Source organism: Caretta caretta, chromosome 7 (assembly GCF_965140235.1).
Source record: "Caretta caretta isolate rCarCar2 chromosome 7, rCarCar1.hap1, whole genome shotgun sequence".
Lineage (NCBI taxonomy): Eukaryota > Metazoa > Chordata > Testudines > Cheloniidae > Caretta > Caretta caretta.
This window is the reverse complement of record NC_134212.1, coordinates 90,658,496-90,678,856: the sequence shown is the minus strand read 5'-3', so window position 1 is coordinate 90,678,856 and position 20,361 is coordinate 90,658,496. Positions and strand designations below refer to the sequence as shown.

Genomic DNA, 20,361 nt, shown 5'->3' with positions numbered 1-20,361 from the left:
AAAAAGCTCATGAAAAACACTAACAATCACACACACTTAAGAATTATTCAGATTCCTGCATAGATCTAAACTTGCCATTATGGAGAGAGAGGAGTAATATAAATGCTGTTCTAGGCAATCGACTTTGTGTATGCAGGAGATATTTATTCTGGGCCTGGTTTTTAAATCTAGCTGCCTAAAGTGTCCATGCAGAATGCCCTGGGGGCAAAAATAGTAATATAGTTTACAAAACGTTGTGCAATGGCAATCAGTAGTTACTGTAACTCATCAGTGAAATTTCATTTTAAATGTATTGTATATGGTGAACTTCAGTTTGGTTCTTAACGGTTTAGCTGAACATTCATTTGGGCTGTGGTTCTGGCTTGTTGAGATTAGCATTGAGGATCTGTTCATGCTTTTTAAAAATTGTAGTTTCTGTACTTAACTTTACAATGCTAGGTTCTTTATTCAGAGTATTTATTTTGTCTATGAAGTTTAAGAAACAATTACTTCTGTGATACTCATATGTTACATGGATGAATTTGGGGTTTTGCAGTTATGATGACTCTGTAACTGATGTCCTGTTCAAACAAAAACCCTTCAAGAATCTTATACTGATTTTGGTAGGCTGTTCTCATGAGTTATGATCAAAGATAGGAATGATCAGATAATGGGAAATGTATTTTCATATCCCATATCCATATTTCAGAGATTTTGGTGAATAAAAGTAATTACTGAACATAACTTCAAGTTACAATAACTCTTTTAGTAAGAGGTTTTGGGTGTTTATTGATATGAGAATGCATCTTTAGTTTTATTTCTCATATAATAAAATTTCTCAGTAAATTCAACTGAGAAAATCAGCATAAGGCAGCCAACCTACAGCTTGAAAAAAGCTATTATCCCTACAAAAACAGATTTTTTTGACCTGAAAGATCTTGTATGTTGTAATAGATTCTTTGGACAGATAAGAAATCATCATTCTTACTGTCTTTGCATCAGAAAACAAAACTTTAAAAAATTTAATCAATTAAGTTCAAAATCAGCACTTGTTTGTTCATTCAGCTATAACTGGTGGTACTATTAGTGTATTTAATTAACACCAATATAAATCTTTATACCAATAAGGATCCAGTTTTCCTTTGTTTGACTGTAGTATTTTGAGACTCTGCACTATCCAAGATAGCTAAATTAAAGGCAGCTGAATGAGATTTGGGATGGGACAGGGAACGTACCATGAAAGCTTTAGCTACTGTCATGTTGTCAGCTACATAAATTAAAGCTATAGAACCCTATGTCATAGCTGCTAGACTCTGTGTTCCTAAACAAAGTAACTTACCATTCTGGGCTGCCTGGATAATTAATATAAAGATCTGGCTGTTCAGGAGTGCACATCTGGTGTAGCTAGGAAACCTCCTCTGACAGGCAAGAGAACAGGCTGCTAGCCAACTTTACAGGAAATGATGGCCACTGAGGAGCTGGGTCTTCTCCCCCCCACTCCTCCCCCCTCCCCGGGGGTTTAAAAGGCAAGATGGATAAAGGGTAGTGTTTTTTCCCTACCAGGGTGATTGACAAGAATTACCTGGGAGGAAGGAAGAAGGATATGGAGCCTTTAAATACAGGTCATCCTCCTTGAGCAGAGAAGGAGGCCAGCTCTAAATGGACCCATTACCTCCCAACAGGCATATGGTAGCATTTAGTTTGCTTCAGATTAAGGAAATGCATTATTGTGGGAACATACTGAGTTTCTTCATTGTTAAACAGTAAGATGCTTATAAATCAGTCACTTTTGTGGGTTTTCCAGAATAGATTTTTTGTTAAATATTTTAGGTCTCCCTAGTATTGCAGTGCAAATATATTAGGAGGCTTATTTTAAACTCTGGTGTTCTGTTCTAAAAAAGTAATTTTTTAAACAGTCTTTTAAGGTACATGTTTGCCTCAATAATTATACTACACGGCGAGTTAGGAAAGAAACAATCTTGTTGTTTGTAAACAGCCAGTCCTGCAAACTTAACCTGGAATCTGAAAGTCAAGATGAGTTTCCCTCTCACTCGCACTCCTGGTAATAAAAGCTACGTACGCCAAGCTCTTACACACATGCAATCCCATTGTCTTCACATATATGTCTTCAAATGAGAGCTGTGCAACTGCATTTCCTTTCAGCAGGTCTGCTCAGGTGTAAATGGTTAAAACTGAACAATTCTCTTGATGCCATGAGAAGGATCATAATCCAGCTCACTCCCTTATGTTAACAGGAGTAACGTTTAGGGCACGTCTACACTTGAAAAGTTACAGCGCCGATGGTTACTGTGCCATTCAGAGAGCGCCGAAGGAAAACCACTGTTGTGTGTTCACATTGACAGCTGCCTGCGCAATAGCGTGTTCACACTTGCGGCACTATTCAAAGCGGTGCACTCTGGGCAGCTATCCCACAGAGCACCTCTTTCTTTGTGTATGTCCAGGGATCATACCCAACCTTTTCCTTTGAAGTATGATGCAGCGGGTGCTGTACTTCAGCAGGGCCAAACTGCAGAGAGATGGGTGTTGAGTGCAGTGGATATTGGGAGTACTGGACTGTGAGGAGGGAGGAGTGGAATGCTGTGGGTAGAGAGTGGAGCCAGGAGGTGATAAGAGTGTGTTGGCGGTGTATGTGGGGAGGGGCGCATGGGAAAGAGTTTTGCTGCAGGGGCTGCTTTCTTGTGTGCCGCGTTCTCCTTTCATTCTCTCTTCTCACTGTCCCGCCACTCCTTCAATTCCTGTTTCTCGGCCGCGGAGTGCATCATAACATCACGCAGAAAGTCCTCCTTAGTTCTTCTTGGCTGCTTTCTAATTCTGTGCAACCACTCAGCTGCCAGTAACAAAGAGGGAGGCTGGGCTCCCAAGGTCATCTCTGTGAAGTTTAAACACAACATTTTACAGAAGCACTATTGTTTGCAACACACAGAACACCAATTCAGTGATTTAAAACACAGCCAGTACTCACACATCTGTCACTAACTGGCTGACCCGAGGCAAGCACAAATGAGCCACAGGACCCCCCAAAACAGGGGCTGGGTAAATCACTCTTCCTGGACCTTGCTGGACCCTGGGGACGTGGCTCTTGGGGAGAGCCAGCAATGGGGGCGGGGTGGGGGGCTGATGATCATTCCTGTCCTCACACTTTCCACAGGATGTGATAATTATGGAAGATATCTCGCTGCTGAGGGTGAGCAGGGAATCAAGAGAGGGTCTTCTCCAAGACTGCAGCTTCCGCCCTGGCCCCTATGCGGCTCGCCTGTGTGCAGCAATGGTCCCCCCCCTCTCCCCCGGCACAGTGGCGCGGCAAAGTTACCGTTTATGGGGCAAGAAACAAAGGGGGTGGAACAGAACAAAGGGGGTTCCAGTCAGGAAAAATCCCCTAGTTCCCACCTGAGCTGGAGCTAACAAGAACTGTACCGGGGAAAGGATTGGGCCCAGACTAGGAAGGGGTCCAGTCTGTGAAACAAGCTTATTGGAACATCTCTGAGGGTGAGATTTTATCTGTATTCAGTTTCCTACTGTGTTAGGCTTAGACTTGTGTGTTTTTGTTTTGTTTTGCTTGGTAACTTACTTTGTTCTGTCTGTTATTACTTGGAACCACTTAAATCCTACTATAAATATAAAATGAAAATACTGTGTATGAATGAAAGTGAAATACAGCCCTGAATATATTAAAATCTTCCAAATAGGGGCCCAGTTCTCAGGAAAGGTTAATTATAACAGAATTTCTGTAGAAAAACATCTATACAAGGGCTTTATCCCTATTTCTTTGCAAGTAATAGCACACTTCCCGTCCATTGCCCCCTCATAACTTAGCCACCTTCAACAAGGAGAGGAAAGCTTGATTTGGTAATTGGATAAAGTGATCTTATCAGGACTTCTGGGGTCCATCAGGATGTCATTATGGAACTTCACCATGCTGTGATCTAGGTCAAAGCATTCTTCTGACCTCTCTATGCCTCAGCTAGCCTATTTTTATATGGTTAATTTACCTTATGGGAGATGTTATAAGGCTCAGTGTTCAAAGTGCATTGAGAACCTCAAATGATAGGCACGCTTAATTTTATCCTTTCCTTTCCTCTTTGTCACCCACTTCCTTATCTGAGCATTTAATTGACTCTTTTCTGGAAACCGTTCCACTTTCATTCTATATTTTGTAAGATTATTTATAAAGATGCTGTTTCTGAGATGAAGATGAACTTAAGAGTGAGTTGTGAAATTTTGGTCATCTGCCCCCAAAAATCATCTAGACCAAAGCAATGATAAAAGTTTAAATGCATAAAGTTACTGAACAAAAAGTAAACCCCACAAATATCACTATAACTGAATCATTATCTGTTTTGAAATACACTGTAAACCTTTTTTCTGCTCATGACCAGAACTAAGATTTCACTAAAGTGTTACATGTGTGTAGGGGTCTATCCGCATGTAATAATTTGTGAGATTGGGGCATATAGTTGTAACAGCATCCCTGCTAGTGGTTTTAGGTCTTTCAGGCACCAAGCAATATTTGGATTTAGGCTTAGTGGCAAATAAATATGGCCATTACCAGAGCAACCTGTTCTCAGGGCTGAAGGGCATAATTTGATATTTTGTACCTTTTTTCCATGGCTTGAGAATGAATATGTTTCTCAGACTACTTCATGTTTTCAGGAAAAAAAAAATGCGCTAGAGAAAATATCAAACCACATTTTAACTACACATGAAGTATCTCATTTAATAACAAACTAATAATTAAGAAAAATTTTGAATAGGGACTCAAGACTCTGAGGCTGAAAGGTTCCCCCAAAATATGCATTTTTTTCTTCTTTACATTAATTTACAGAAATTCAGAGATCTCCCAAGACCAAATAATCCTCCTTCATTGTCTTTCTAAAGGCATGTCTACTTGGTGGGATAACGTGCCTTACGGCTAAAGCACTGTAATGTATTGTCCATGTACAAGTGAGTGGTATGCACTAAAAATTCCCTAGGGAAGAATCCTTCTGTTGATGTAGCTGTGCCTAATTTAGGAGTTAGGTAGACTTAACCATGGCATGCAGGGCATAACATTTTTCACAGCCCTGAGCAACGTGGTTAGGTCGATCTAATTTTTAAGTGTAGACCAGGCCTGAGATAAGGTTTCTGCAGTTTTAGATTTCCTTCACGAAACTCTTCTCTCATTGTTTGTGGGCTGTTTCATTAAAAATATCTACACTATATAGGTTCTAGTTAAATGTAGTTCTCCCTTTCTTTTAAATTTAAAAGATAACTTTTCTTCTTGATTGCAACCTTCTGTGCTACAACAAATTAATGTCCTATTTTTCCTTCATAAAAGAAGAGGACATAATCTACCTTTCTAAATACTAGTAGTTAAGAGTTTGTTAGGTTAAAATCTTCTATTATGATCAAGCATCTAGATCAGCGCTGGGCAAACTTTTTGGCCTGAGGGCCACATCTGGGTATGGAAATTGTATGGCGGACCATGAATGCTCATGAAATTGGGGGTTGGGATGCGGCAGGGGGTGAGGGCTCCAGCTGGGGGTGTGGGTGCAGGAGGGTGCTCTGGGCTGGGACCGAGGGTGTCGGAAGGCAGGAGGGGGATCAGGGCTGGTGCAGGGATGCAGGTTCCAGGCCGTGCTTACCTCAAGCAGCTCCCAGAAGCAGCTCATGTTTCCCCCCCCCCCCCCCAGCTCCTACGTGGAGGCATGCCCAGGCAGCTCTGCACACTGCCCTGTCTGTAGGTGCTGCACCTGTAGCTCCCATTGGCTGTGGTTCCTGGCCAATGGGAGCTGCGGGGGTGGTGCTTGGCAGGGGTAGTGGCAGCTTGCAGAGCCCCCTGGATGCTCCTATGAGTAGGAGCTGGAGGGGGGGACATGCCGCTGATTCCAGGAACCATGTGAAGCAGGGCAGGCCCCTGACCCCGGTCCCCGTCTGGAGCGCCGGAGAGGGCCCAGAGCCCAGGAGGCAGCTGGGCTCTAGCTGGAGCCCCTCACCCATCCCAGGGTGACAGCCTGAGCTGTGAGCTAGGTGTGGGGTTCACAGCAGGGAACCTATCAGCCTTTCTTGTCATTTTCAGGGTTCCAGCTCTCCCTGAAATTGACAACAATTTTAGCCAACAGCCAGTTTAAGTAACTAAGGGCTTCGTTACACTTGCAAGTTAGAGTGCATTAAAGCAGCCCCAGGCACCCTAACTCATGACCCGTCCACACTGGCAAGGCACTTAGAGCCCCTGGACGCTGCAGCTGGAGCGCTCCTGGTAATCCACCTCCACGAGAAGCATAATGCTTGCTGCGCCTTGGCTGAAATGCCCCAGCATCAGTGTGAACGAGGTGTCATTGTTTTGGAATCGGCTGCAGGAATGCGGATATGCCCTTTCAAAACTCCGTTTCTGACAGCTGGCATGCTTATCTGCTCTGGGACAAAGCAACCATTAGTGTGGAATGTTGCTTGCTGTGAGTGTGAGAGAGAGAGAGAGGCGGGAGTGGGGGGGGTCTGCTGCTGTCTGAACTTACAAGACATCATGCTGACACAATCTCAGCCCCCCAAAAACCCACTGTCTCCCCCTGCATACACACAACATACTCCCTGTCACACTCCACCCCCCCCCCCCGATTTGAAAAGCACATTGCAACCACTTGCATGCTGGGATAGCTACCACAATGCACTGCTCTCTGTGGCGTTGCAAGAACTGCTAATGTGGCCACGCCAGTGCGCTTGAATCTGACAGTGTGGACACACTGCAGCACTTTCCCTACTGTACTCTCCAAGGGCTGATTTAACTCACAGCGCTCTACATCTGCAAGTGTAGCCATGCCCTCAGTGTCTGTTGCCTTACCTACGCCAACATAAGCTCTACACCTCTCATGGAGGTGGATTTATTTTGTCTGTGTAGTAGGGCACTTAAATTGGTGGGAGCAAGGCTGTAGTATAGCCACTGACATAAGTTGACATAAGACAGCTAATATCGATCTAACTATCTTTGTAATGTAGACCAAGCTTCATTAAATTGAGGCTAATACCACTTTAATATTCCTTGCCTATGTGGTCGATAGTAGCTTTGTTGCATCTTTTAGCACCCTACACAGCTCTGTATACGCTTTCTAATATAAATAAACCAGAGTCAAACTTGAATGGAAGGAAATAGCAAAGTGACTCAGAGCGATTAGAGAAGTTGGGGCTGCTGCAGGCAATGAAGAGATTTTTGTCCTATTAAACCTTACATCCCGGAAGAGAATTGCAATAAAGTAAGTTTATTTTTATCTTCATATTATCCTAAGGGCTTCCAATAATTAAACAGTATAATAGCTGGAGAGGATGTGGATTCATGGTTAGGAGGGAGTCTGTTTCAGGTGGTCCACTGCAGGAGAATAGGAGCTAGTAGGATAAGCATTCTTCTGGCAGTTCTTAAACAATAAATCAGAATCCTGTAAAACACAAACTTCTTAGTAAACTCTCTGTGCTGCCAGTGTCCTGTATGGGATTTTAAAGTGATCACACATTATTTTCCTGAGAAGTGCACTACAGGTTTAACATTGTATCAAAGAAAATAGAATTTCAGCACATTTATTTTATTGAGTAAATTGTGTTTATTGAGTTAATAGTATATTGTGCCAAAATATGTCATAACTTAGCTCTATTTCAGTCATTAGAGAAGAAGGTAAGTGGAGGGGAAATGATCCAGTAATTCAAGATTATTTAAACTAGAAGCATACAGTGTTGAATTAGATTTATTTTGGAGAAAGGTAATGTAGGCTTAGACTGTTGTTAATGTTTAATGTTCTGTAGCATTCTTCACAGAAATAATTGAGCATCAGCACATTAGTGATCCAGTCAGTGTAGTTTGGTTTGAGTGATTATAAAGCTTACTGCAGCAGTCTATGAGCTAATTGGTGAATGAGGCCATAATTTATTTATAATGATAAAACTTATTTCAGATGAACAATTCCAGTCATTTTTAAAACGTTATTTGAAAAGAAGAAAAAGGGCTTGTATGGTTCACAGAGAATTTCAGTACTAGACTGTTGAGACTGTTGTTCTGTCAGAAAGCTGTCTAAAATATTCCGTTGCTTCTTTTGCACGATAATTTTGCACTGCTTTGATCCATCTTGGTTTTCGGAGCCTTTCAGCATAAGGTGTTTTTTAAATGTCAATCGACCTTTTAGCTTACAATGTTTCAGCTTGTGGGCCTGAGTCAAGGGAAAAAAGTCTGAGGTATAGGTTTTAAGCTAGAGCTGAAGTCAAAAACAAAAAATGACAAAGATAAGTTGGAAAAATAAGTTCTGAAATAGCTGGTTTCAGAGTAGCAGCCATGTTACTCTGTATCTGCAAAAAGAACAGGAGTACTTGTGGCACCTTAGAGACGAATACATTTATTTTATTTTATTTTTTATTTATGCTCAAATAAATGTGTTAGTCTCTAAGGTGCCACAAGTAATCCTGTTCTTTTTTCTGAAATAGCTAACATTGTTTTGAATGCTAGCTAATTTTTACAGCACAGTTCCTTTTCTGCTTAGGTCTGTTAGGTAGCTTATGTAAGGCTCAATGAGAAATGAACCAAAGCATGAACAGTTTAATGATTCATTCCTCAGAGACTCTTAACTGTATACCAGTGAATCTGGCTTTTAATACCATGAGCAATACGTTCTGAAACAGGGAGGGACTGCTACCCAGAAGCCTTTTTTTAGAACAAATAGGTAGGTGGAACTGAAATTTTTTTCATTCCATTCAAGGTTTTTGCAGTAGAAAGTACCTGAGTCATTTCAGAGATGCAGATAACATCATTGTTGCTGAAATCCCACAGAGACCTTAAAACAATAATCAGAAAACTGAACACAGTGTTAGGAATGTAAGTTTTAAGGTTGTTTGCTGAAGATAAAGTTTCCTTAAACATTTAAGGAGGAGAAAAAAAATTAGAAGCTGCTCGACAATTTTTCTTCTCAATCCAAGTGAGGTAGACTGTTCCATCTGATAAGGGAAAGAGAAGAGTCAAGACTGGAGTAGAGCCTTTGAAAGGCTAAGTTGTTACCATAAAAAGTAATCTCCCTTCTAGGTTGGTTGGTTTGTTTGTCTGTTTTGTTTTTAAGGACTTAACATAGCTTGTTCTACCAAGTATGGCATACAGACATCATCCTTAAATAAAGCAGAGGGTGAAAGCCCTACAGTGATGTCAAAAACATTTTTTTGTTGTCACAAGTACAAGTGAAAACACCACACCTAGGTGAAGGATATTGTATAGCCTGAAGCAGACAACATGGCAATGGGCTGCTCATGATGCAGCAACAGGAGATATTAGAAGGATTTAAAATAGCACCTAAACCATAGCATAATAGGAAAGCTGTGGAAGAAGCTAGTATCTTTTCTTTGGACCTACATAATCAGATTTAGCCCAGAATGCTTGGTAGCACCCTGGTAAGACCTTTGTCTTCAGGAAATAGAAAACAAGTGTGATGCTTTTCTTATATATATATATTTTTATAACTTTTAGACCTATTGCATATGGGGTTGACAGTCATTTTATACACATTTTAAGCAGGTGTTCCAGTATTACAATGAGTTGAAATAGAAATGGAATATAATGGAAATTAACTACACAGAATTCTTATAGTAAATTTGATGATGCTGTAAACTTTAAACTTCAGTTTGCGTTCAGAATATATAAGACTTTTAGAGAAGACTTGCTAAATCGATAAGAGGCAAAGATGATTTTTCATTGCTAAATAAATGTGTTGGTTAATACTTCTGGTTTCTAGGAATATAAAATTTTGTGTGACACTATGGAGTGTTTCATTGGCCAATATAAAATTATTACCTTTGCAATAGTTTCAAATATAGGAAGCTCACATACATTCTGAACGAAAAAGTCTGTAGGAAATTAAAAACTTTGTAGCTCTTCCTTTTTATTTCTCCATTTGCTAAGCTTTCTCACGAGCTCTGATCCCTCCCTCTTTGGTAATTTCTTACTGCCCTGCAAGAGTATAGTAATTTTAATCAATGATCTATTCCGTGTTCTGGGTAGATTGCAGGCTAAGGCATAAAGCCACATAGATAAAGAGGGGTATGTGTTTGTGAAAGGGTTTCATCCTGGCAGTAGAGACTCTTGGAGGCATTTTCCCTCAGTCCCTCTGAGCAGTCAGTGGTGGCATCTGTTGTACCTCTACATAAAGTACTGTGCACTCCTTCATCTCTCCTCCTCTGAACCATCTACGTTGTGTTCCCGTTCCACAAACCTCCAGGATTGCTATTACCCCTGTTTGTCGAGCTGCTTGGAAATGTTTTTACAAAGGCCTTTTTCATTCTAAACACTTTTTAAAAAAAAAAAAAAACACATCAGTTTTGGCAACAGTGCCTGTGGACAGGGAAAATACTTTGAAACCAATTTTTATTTTCATTTTGGAAAATTTTCATTTCAGAATTTCTACTATGTCATGAAATAATGTAAAAAATAATTAAAAATGAAGAAAAAACATAAAATTCCAAAACAAAAATTGAAACAGCAGAAAGTGAATTTTTTTTTGGATTTTCCATTGGGCCGAAAATTTCAAAAATATTTGGGTTTGTCTCAAATCAGAATGAAAACAAATTTCAAAACATAGAAATTCCCTGCAAAATGGCAATTCCAAGATTTTACCAGCTCTGTCAGTGCTAGAATTCCCTGGTCCTTGCTTATTGTCTTGTTCCCTTTCCAGGAGTATGGAGAGGGAGGATTCTTGTGTCCTCCACCCTCTCTTGGTCACCCATTCATGCAATTAGGCACAGTCTAACTTAAACTCATTTTGGTGTTGTTTATTGGAAGTAGAGTGAACATCACAAGTACAATTAAAAGTCAGCTTGCCAACTCAGGTGAGAGAATGTTTTAGAACATGCACTAATTGTGAAGACCAGTTGGAATATTATTCTTACAGTATATTTATTCAAGTGGGTTTGCAGCGAATATTCAGAATTCACTTCCCAGTTAAGTGGTTGAATTAGAATTTTGTGGAACCACTGCTATTTTTTGAAGCTGCTGTCTTGTGTCCCAGAACCTAGGGTTCTCTACACAAGGATGCTTTGGAAAATTAATCCAAATTAACTAAAGGTGTGAATTAAAAGTGAATTAGTTAAACTGCACTAAATCCCAGTGTGGGTGTTCTCCTTCAGAATTAAAATGACGTAAATTAAATTTAGCTTACTTCACTTTGAAAGAGAATTAAGCTAAACCAAATCAAGACCATATCAGTTCTGAATGAGGCCTTGTCTGCATTAGATACTTACATCAGCATTTCTGTCTGTCTCAGGAGTGTGAAAAATCCACACCCCCTGGGAGACATAGCTATACCAACCTAAACTCTGGTGTAGACAGTTCTAGATTGCTGGAAAAATTCTGTTGACCTAGCTACCACCTCTCGGGGAGGTGGATTATCTGTGCCGACAGCTGAATTCTTCCCATCATCATAGGTAGTGTCTACACTGAAGCGCTACAGCAGTGCGGCTGTAGCATTTTAAGTGTAGACATACCTTGAGTGTCCACACAGGGATTTAATGCAGTTTAACTAATCCACTTTTAATTCATATCTTTAGGGCTTGTCTACGCTTACTGGAGGATCAGTGCTGTGGTGATAGATGCTGCGGCGGTCGATTTAGAAGGTCTAGTGAAGACCCGCTAAATCGACCACTGATTTCTTTCCCGTCTACTCCTGTACTCCACCTGATCGAGAAGAGTACGGGGAGTCGATTGGAGAGTGTCTCCCATCGACGTCGCATAGTGCGGACCCCGTGGTAAGTAGATCTTAGCTACATCGATTTGAGTTACGCTAGTCACGTGACTCAAATTGCGTAGCTTAGATCGACTTTTCCCTTTAGTATAGACAATGCCTTAGTTAATTGGGATTAATTTTCTTGTAAATCCCCATGTAGGGAAGCCCTGAGTTTTCTTTGGGAAAAAAAAATTCAGTCTGTTGTCCTCAGAGCTGTGAAAATAACCTTTAAAAATGTGAAGAGTGTAAAATTGATTCAGTATGGTATGCCTGAATCTGTGCAGCCTGGAATAATAGCTCTGAGAGAGGCCCCTGATTTGCGGGACATATATTATCACTATTTTCATGTGAAACTTTGTGAAGGAGTTTAGCAGCGGTCGCAGAGCTGCTACATTCATGTAGTCAATAGAAACCACTGACTCAAGAGATTGCAAACACACTCTGTTCCATTTTGTGCACATGCCTAAGTATTTCACTCATTTTCAAACAATCGGTTTCAAAAAGGCAGCTGAAAATTCTTTTGTCTTTCCACGTTGCTATTGGGAGATTTCTAAAGAAACTTTTCTCTCAGCCACTCTGATTTAATTATTAAACTAATGTGTGTTCTTCCTTGTAAGAGGTTTAATAATTAATTGGTAAGGAGACCTGGAGAATCGTCTGAGAAGTGACTTAATGTTCAACAGAGAGAGAGGATGTGTGAGGTAGTATCTTTCATTGGACCAACTTCTGTTGGTGAAAGAGAGAGCTTTTGAGCAGCACAGAGTTTGTCTTGTACACTGCAAACAACAATTAATGTTCAACAGTCTTTTACCACCTTGGCTTTCTTGAATAATTCATAGGAGGGAGAAATTTTTGCTGTATCGGATTACATGAAACAAGTATACTTTTTTAAATCTACATTATTTAAGAACAAATATTGCATTTATAACAGTTGCTTTTAGATAAGCCTCAAGGTCAATTAACTGGCAGGAGAGTTTATGAGCCCTCACCTTGGGACTCACAACTCCAATTAAAGTAAATTATTTAGTTGTGAGCCCACAGTACCAGTCTGTTGGTTACATGTGTGTCCATATTTAATATTTTGTACTTTTATCTGGAATGCATATTTTAATAAGGCAAGTAACCAAGATGATCTTCTTAAAATTTGGCGTTTAGTAGGCTGGAAAAGATAGAAGCTGCTGGTTTGTAACAGCAGTTGGTTTTCATAGGATGAAACAAGCAGAAAACTACAATAAAAAACTGAACAATATTCCTGTGTACTGGCAGAAATAACATTTTTTATGGATGTTATTGTGTTACAGAATAAGGGCGGAACGGGAGGGAACGGGAGAGGATATAAAAAGAAAAGAAAAATAGTGAGATTTATCAAGACTGGTAAACCTAAAGTTAGGCTTAAAAGAGTTGATCTGGTCTGAGTGTTTGCCTATTGCGCCATGATCCCTCTACTTTGTCTGCTTTGTTTTTGATGCCAAATGTAGGGTATTCTAATTTACAAGTTTCTTATACATTATTTTAAAAGAGAGTCATTTACTTGATTTTCCCAAACTACAAGCTCTGTCATCTCACTAGGACATCAAGATTTTAATCACACAGCAATTGTCATTTTGGACCAGTAAGGCCACAGATTTAATCACCCAATAGGCTGTTCTCTAAAATGAAACCTGAAACATTGTTAAATTCCTAGCAAGCTGACCCATTAAGAATCACGGCCTTGTGGTGATCAGAAAAAATTGCCATCTGAATCATGAATGGTATGAAATTAAGCATTCTTATTTACCCTCTCATAATATGTGAACAAGAGGGCATTCAGAGACTGAAAATTCAACAAATTTAAATATGAGGAAAGGAAATACTAGTGTACTATAAACTTTGTCCGAGAGGTTATGTAGACTAAATGTTGGGTGGAATCCAAAAAAGACTTGACAGTTTGGTGGATAATGAGAATTTCAACAACTTTGATCACAGTTCCCTAATTTTAAAATGTTTCTCTTTCTTCTTGCTGGGTGCAAATCTTATGCAAACAGGAAACTGAATCCACAAAGTGCTAAGTAATGAAAGAAATGCTTTCTCTGTCCAGTTTTCTCTACCAGCTATAGTAATTTTAGGTGTTACTTGTAACCACAGCACTTCAAAAATATCAGTAATTTTTTTTGTTTTAAGATGAAGATACTTAGCCTGTGCAGCACTCCCTGGTCTTAATGGAGTAGGCAAGAAGAGACTGCTATTGGTAATCAAACTTGAGTCTCTCAAATAGAACCGCCATTAGGCAAACAGTGTGGTTTTTATGAGTGCTGTTACAGTCGTTCAGCCACCGTCTCAAACCCATCTCAGATTAGAGTGTTTCATGGAATCTCATTGGACTTGGGCTGATATTGTACATGCCTTCTCTCTCCCTACATCTGTCATCCTCTGGTGGCAAGAGAAGGGTGGATTGGTCTGACAGTGGTCCCCTTTCCCAGAATCTTGTAATGGTTCCAAACTGTTACACTCCCCCATTTTACTAATTTGAATGGAAGAGGAAGGTGGGTATCATTACAGCTCACATTGCATCTCTTAAAAATTCCATCATGACTGTTAGAAAGTAAGAAGGCCGTCTGATCCTACTCATCGTAGGCAGAGGTCAGTGAGATGTGCTATCTGTTCTGTTGCAGCCACTGATACAGTGTGCTGCTGGGTTGGTAGTGTCTATCAAGGCTTAACTCGTGCATTGTCACTTTTAGCAATCTTGTATGTAAGCTTGACAGCATAAATTGCATTAGATCTATAAATGCAGTGACTGGTCTAGTATAGTTCACACACTGTAATAATCACTTTTTATTCATTTACACTTGACTCATCCTGAACCAAAAAAAGAAACTGAAGGTGTGGTGTTTTTTTTGTTTTGTTTTTTTTAGCTTGGAACAGTAAAAGTGCAAATTCTTAATGCATGTGATCATTTTTAAATTTAATAGTTGTGTCTCAGAAATGCTTTTCTCTTGCAACTGAAGTATAATAGAACTTCTGAGTTACCAACTGACCTGTCAACCAGAAGCATAGGCACCGATTTCCATGGGGAAAAATTGGTGGATGCTCTGCGCCCACCGGCAGCTCCCCGCCCCGCCCCCTCACCCCAGCTCACCTCTGCCTCCGCTCCGCCTTCTCTCCTGAGCACACCGCCGGCCTGCTTCTCCTCCCCCTCCCCCGCCCAGCACTTGCACCTCAAAACAGGGCGGGAGGGGGGAAGGGGAGGAACGCGGCACTCTTGGGGAAGAGGCGAGGCTGGGGCGGGGATTTGTGGAGGGGTCCAATAGGGCCAGGGATGGGGTGAAGTCAGGGTGGGGACAGGGAGGGGGCCCGAGCACCCACCAGCACCAAGGAAAGATGGCACCTGTGACCAGAAGTATGCGATCAGGCAGCAGCAGGGAAAAAAGAAAAAGCCTATACAGTACAGAATTTTGTTAAGCATAAACTACTAAAGAAAATAAAAGGAAAGTTTAAAAAAAAAAAAGATTTGACAAGGTAAGGAAACTGTTTTTGTGCTTGTTTCATTTAAATTAAGATGGTTAAAAGCAGCATTTTTCTTCACAGTAAAGCTTCAAAGCTATATTAAGCTAATGTTAATTTGTAAACTTTTGAAAGAACAACCATAACATTTTGTTGAGAATTACCAATATTTTAAAGTTAAAACCTCCATTCCCAAGGTGTTCATATCTGAGGTTCTACGGAGTATTATCTATTGTTCTGTATATATTGGTCAGTCAGCATATCTGTCTTAGACCCCATATGGGTTTATAACTTGGTTTTTGAAGAATAATTCAGCCTGGAGCACTTTAAAAAAAAAAAAAAACATGTTTGAAGTTGCTTTATTTTTGCCCTTGATGCTATAAAATATATCCACATCTCAAAGCAAATTTTTTTGCTCTTATTGTACCACCTAAAATAACATCCATGTTTAATCAGGATTTCTGATGGGCTTTTGAGTATTCCCATAGTAAGAACTTGTGAATATAGGTATTTGTAAAACTAAATTGAAGATTGAACTGACATGTCATTTTAGGTCAGCTAATACTGCACTTGCTTTTAAAAAAATCATTTAAGTATTTGTGCTGTACGGAATGGACAGAACGCAACGAATATAACACTTTTAAACTATGTTGTATAAGTTCCAAAAAAGGCCAGAGCATTTTTTCTCTTAGTATTTCAAAATGTCAGTATTATTTACATGGCAGGTTTTAATAGTTACAAGGGTCTTTCTGACAATTTGTATAACCTTCCATGTGGATTTTTATCTTTCTAACAGATTCTTTAAGCTTAGAGTTTTTAAAAATATTTTTCTCACCCTTTCGTTTCTGGAATTATAAATCATGCATGGCTTCAGTCAGTGTTTGCCGCCTTTTGAAAATTGAGGCCTCCTTCAGGAAAATGAAACCAGACACATCTCCCTTCATCCCTACCATGTGGTATTGAAGGCCAAGGCAAAATTAACAGTCACTCAGAGTAGATTGTGTAGATACTCGTATTGTGATACTGCTTCTTGTTTTTACAGGTTTCAGTGAACAAAATTGTTCACAAAGTTGACATTTTGAAGTATCATCATTGGCATCTGAATTAGCATCCACTGAAATGACTGGGGCTGTTCACTAAGAGCTGTTGTTTCAGGCAGACATCACCGCATCGGTTACCTGCGGGTTGGGTGGCAAGGTTTTCTTTGCTACCATAACAAGTGAAGACGAATGTTAAAAAAGACAGCTGAGACTGGAGCACAGTGGAGTCCCAGCAACATCCCTTTTGATAGTCCTTTGTACTCCCCATACTTTGGAATACACTGTTTTAAATGAACCTCAATTTGTCTAATTTTTTTCCATGCTTTAACTGTACTAGGATGAATTATATAAAAATGCTTCCATTCAGGGTTCTGTTCACTAAGGTATACAGTACTGATGTCAATCATCTGAAAAAACAAACCCCAAAACAGGTTCCTGCACTGTATTGATGAATCTGAGGAGGCTCTGCTTCTATATACGTGAAGAAAATAGGTTATTTGGCATGTCTCAACTTCGCTTTTCAACATTTTTACCAGTCTTTATTGCTGACAGTTGGTTTAGGAATATCCCTGTATCTCAGGCCTGGTCTGCAGTAGAAACTTCAATTGGTTTAACTACATCGGTCAGGGGTGTGAAAAATCCACACTCTGAGCAGCATAGTTAAGATGACCTCAGTCCCCATGTAGGCAGGGAGGTGGATTACCTATACCGATGGGAAAATCCCTCTCATTGGCATAGGTAGTATCTATACTGCAACATTTTAAGTGTAGACAGTCCCTCAGTTATACCCTATTACCACTGCTGCTTCATTAATCAAAAATCAAAACTACAAGTGCATGATATATAAATTGCTGTGCTCTACATTGTTGTCTGTCATCGTACTATATTTCTGTGTCATCTTTTTAACATGCTTCTTTCTCCCTGCCTTCCCCAAATGTGATGGAGCTGTGGCTTCAGAAGCTTTCAGGACTTCTTTCAGCAGAAGCAAATACCAGCAAGCTTGTATAGGCATCTTCACCAGGCCAAAACTCTCAGACTTTATCACCTTACTTTCATTAACAATCACACTAATTTGGATTTTATTCCAGCTAATATTCATGAAGCTGCAGCATCCACCAACCACAGATTTTAGTTCCCTGTTCAGTGTTAGAATTTATTTGGGGCTACATATGTGTTCAACAGATAAGAGGGGGATAATATAGCTTGGCATCTTCCTCTCTTCCAATTCCCTCAGGATTTACAGGGTTTTTAGCTACTTTGATGTGTAAACCTTGTCCACTTACCAATATACTCTTTCGAATATCGTACCTCCATTAGTTGATTAAATCGTTATTCAAATGTCTGTGCATGTGTATCCAGTAAGTAAAGGATTTAAGCAGCTTTTTAGTTTCTAATCCAGCTCAGATCATCTCTTTCATTAAGTTTTTTTTAAATGTTGAGAGCAACATGGAGATGTATAATGTTACACAATTCAGAAAGGGCTGTATGGTCACAGGCTTTGGAGCAATTAGTAATTTGCAGAGGCAGAGTAAAATAAATTGGAGCTGTGTGGCACTGTACATAGCCAGTTGTGTTTTGATAGATTGTGAAATATTACCTGGACCAAAGGTCACATCTTTAATTTATTTTTAAGACCCTTGAATTTCAGTTTAAACCGATTTTTACCAAAAAATTCCCAGGTTTTACAAAAGGTATTTTTCATTTTTTTCTGATTTTCACCCTACTTTTTAATCATTCAAATATATAAAAAAAACTTGTTTTATTAGGAAACTAGAATACATTGCATGAGATATATGTAATACAATCATACATTAGTCTGTGTGTTTATGCAAAGCTGCCTGTTGAAGGAAGGCTATGTATTAGTCTAGAAGATACACACAATAAACAGGCACGCATGTGAGCTCTGTAGCGCGTGCGCATCTGAATGTACTGATGAATCTCATACCCACCACATACACATTTCAAGCTGTTTGCAGATAACGGTTTAAAGATCTGACACACTAAAATGGGAAGAGAATGAAAATCTGTATCAGAATATGTTTCAGAACACAAAGTTGTACAGTATTTGAAAGTTTGAAAAAACAAAAACAGGAGAAAAGGATGAAGTTGAGTGCATGCGCTGCAAATGGTGCGGCTTAATTATTAAACGTAAACATTTAAAGGCAATTAGTTCTAAGTCTACAACAGTAAACTGTTTATTCAGATGAAAAGTTTTATATGTTGTACCAATAAAATAAAAACCAGCAGGATCTTATTAAAGGGAAAAAGGCAAAATACCACATTTATTGTGAATACAGAAAGAATCATAGTAAGCAGTTAGTTATAGCTATAACATGCCATTCAATCTCATATTTATTCACACATTCATTCATACAAACACACACACACACAGAGGTTCTGCAAGGTTGTTATCATAGTTACCAGCCTTAGAGTTGCTCATGCCAAGCCACTGGCCAGGTGGCCTGGACATGAGGAGGGAGCAGGGCCTTGTCAGATGCTCATCTGATGCTCCTGGAAGTTGGTTTGCAGAATCAGACCCCAAAGTTCTCACTTTTTAGAGTCTATTTTTATAGGAATTTCTTCCTATGCCAGTCTATGGGAATTGCTTCATCATGCTGTTGCTGAATCAATCAGCAGATAGCACATTCCTGACGGCTCCAAGATGTTATCTTGTTCTTTGGTTCTCCCATTCTTGAGGCTGTTGGGTGGATTCCAGTCTGCCCTCCGGGTGGGGTCCTCTGGTTATTTCCACTTGACGCCTTCTTCAGCCAATGGACACTGGATTCTTAGGCTGGCACCTCCCTGATCATTCAGTTATTATCCACACCAAGCATCCATCCACATACATCCTCTATCTCTATTTTAATCACAATTGTTAATACAACAAAAGGGTGGGGAGTCTCTGGGTGCTGTTTCTGTTGTTAGAGTATTGCTTTGAGTCTCTCTCTCTGTGAATTGCTTTGAGAATAGACTCAGTCTTAGAATGTACTAACACAATTAGCAGCTTGCAAGTTTCACACATAGAGGAAGAGAAACAGCACCAAAAACCAAGAGACCTCTTAATTAGTAATACCCTGGAATTTAAACTCTGGGGAATCAAACTCATTTGTGATTTTAATTCAGAACTTCTTTAATATGATCCAACATATTTGGGGATTAGAGAGATATTGTTTTCTTAAACTTAGAGGTGGAATTGTGTTTTGAGTTCTGTTCTAGTTCTGCGGCAAACCACATTGATGTTCGGAGTTCAAAGCATTAATCTACTGAATACTTTTCCCCCTGTCTTTCGGTTCACCAAAATAAACGCTGATGTTTACCTAGAAAAATTAACAGTAGTTTTTTGCACTGATTTTCACCTGTTTTTGTTCTTGTGGTAATAAACACTAATAAATTCCTGGGAAAAATAAAATAAAATAAAAATGAAGGGCCCTCCATAAGGGCCCTATTTATAGGATAGTCTTACTTGAACTAAGACTATTTTGGTGCAAGGGACAGGGCAGCTGTGGGGGGGCTTGGCGCTCCGGGGCCCCCACCACCCATGGGGACTCAGAGCTCCAGGATCCCCTGCCCCCAGTGGCAGAGGGAAGCTGCAAAGTCCCCCTACCCCCTTCCCAGTGGTGGGGAGCTGTGGGAATCCCCCTGCTGCCACTGCAGTGGGGAGCTGCCAGGGTATCCCCACCCCATGGCGGCGGCCAGGGAGCTGCTGGGGTACCCCCGCTGTCCAGGGTGCCTGGGAGCTTGGGGGCCCGCTGCCTCCCAGTCGGGAGTACCTTACAGCTCTCTGCTACTGCAGGAGGTGGCGGGACCCTGCAGCTCCCAGTCACCAAGGCTGAAGTCACGGATTCCGTGACCTCCGTGACAAAATCATAGCCCTAGTCATGGAAAATCATAATGTGGAAGACAGATGAAATATTGCAAAAAATATTGGGATATTGCTTTCTATAATGGTAATATTATTTAGAGTACTACAAACTTCATATTTTAGACAGTCTATTTTAGAATAATTTAGAGGAAATATTACCATTGAACTGTTCAAATAAAACCTTGTGTTAATTTTCTTTTACAGATGGTGTAAACTTCCAAATTTTAAAATATAGGAAAGGAAAAAGCAAGCCCAGTTACTGTAA

The 20,361-nt window shown here is 40.0% G+C and overlaps 1 protein-coding gene across 13 annotated transcripts in view; it reads left to right on the top strand.

Annotated features, from left to right (window-relative positions):
• SGMS1 (sphingomyelin synthase 1) overlaps positions 1 to 20,361 on the top strand; it is a 208,142-nt gene that overhangs the window by 132,794 nt on the left and 54,987 nt on the right. For all 13 annotated transcript variants that reach the window (XM_075130930.1, XM_075130927.1, XM_075130924.1 and 10 more), the window contains one exon: positions 20,301 to 20,357. The gene's annotated coding sequence lies outside the window, so the exon portion shown is untranslated. The remainder of the gene's footprint in view (positions 1 to 20,300; positions 20,358 to 20,361) is intronic.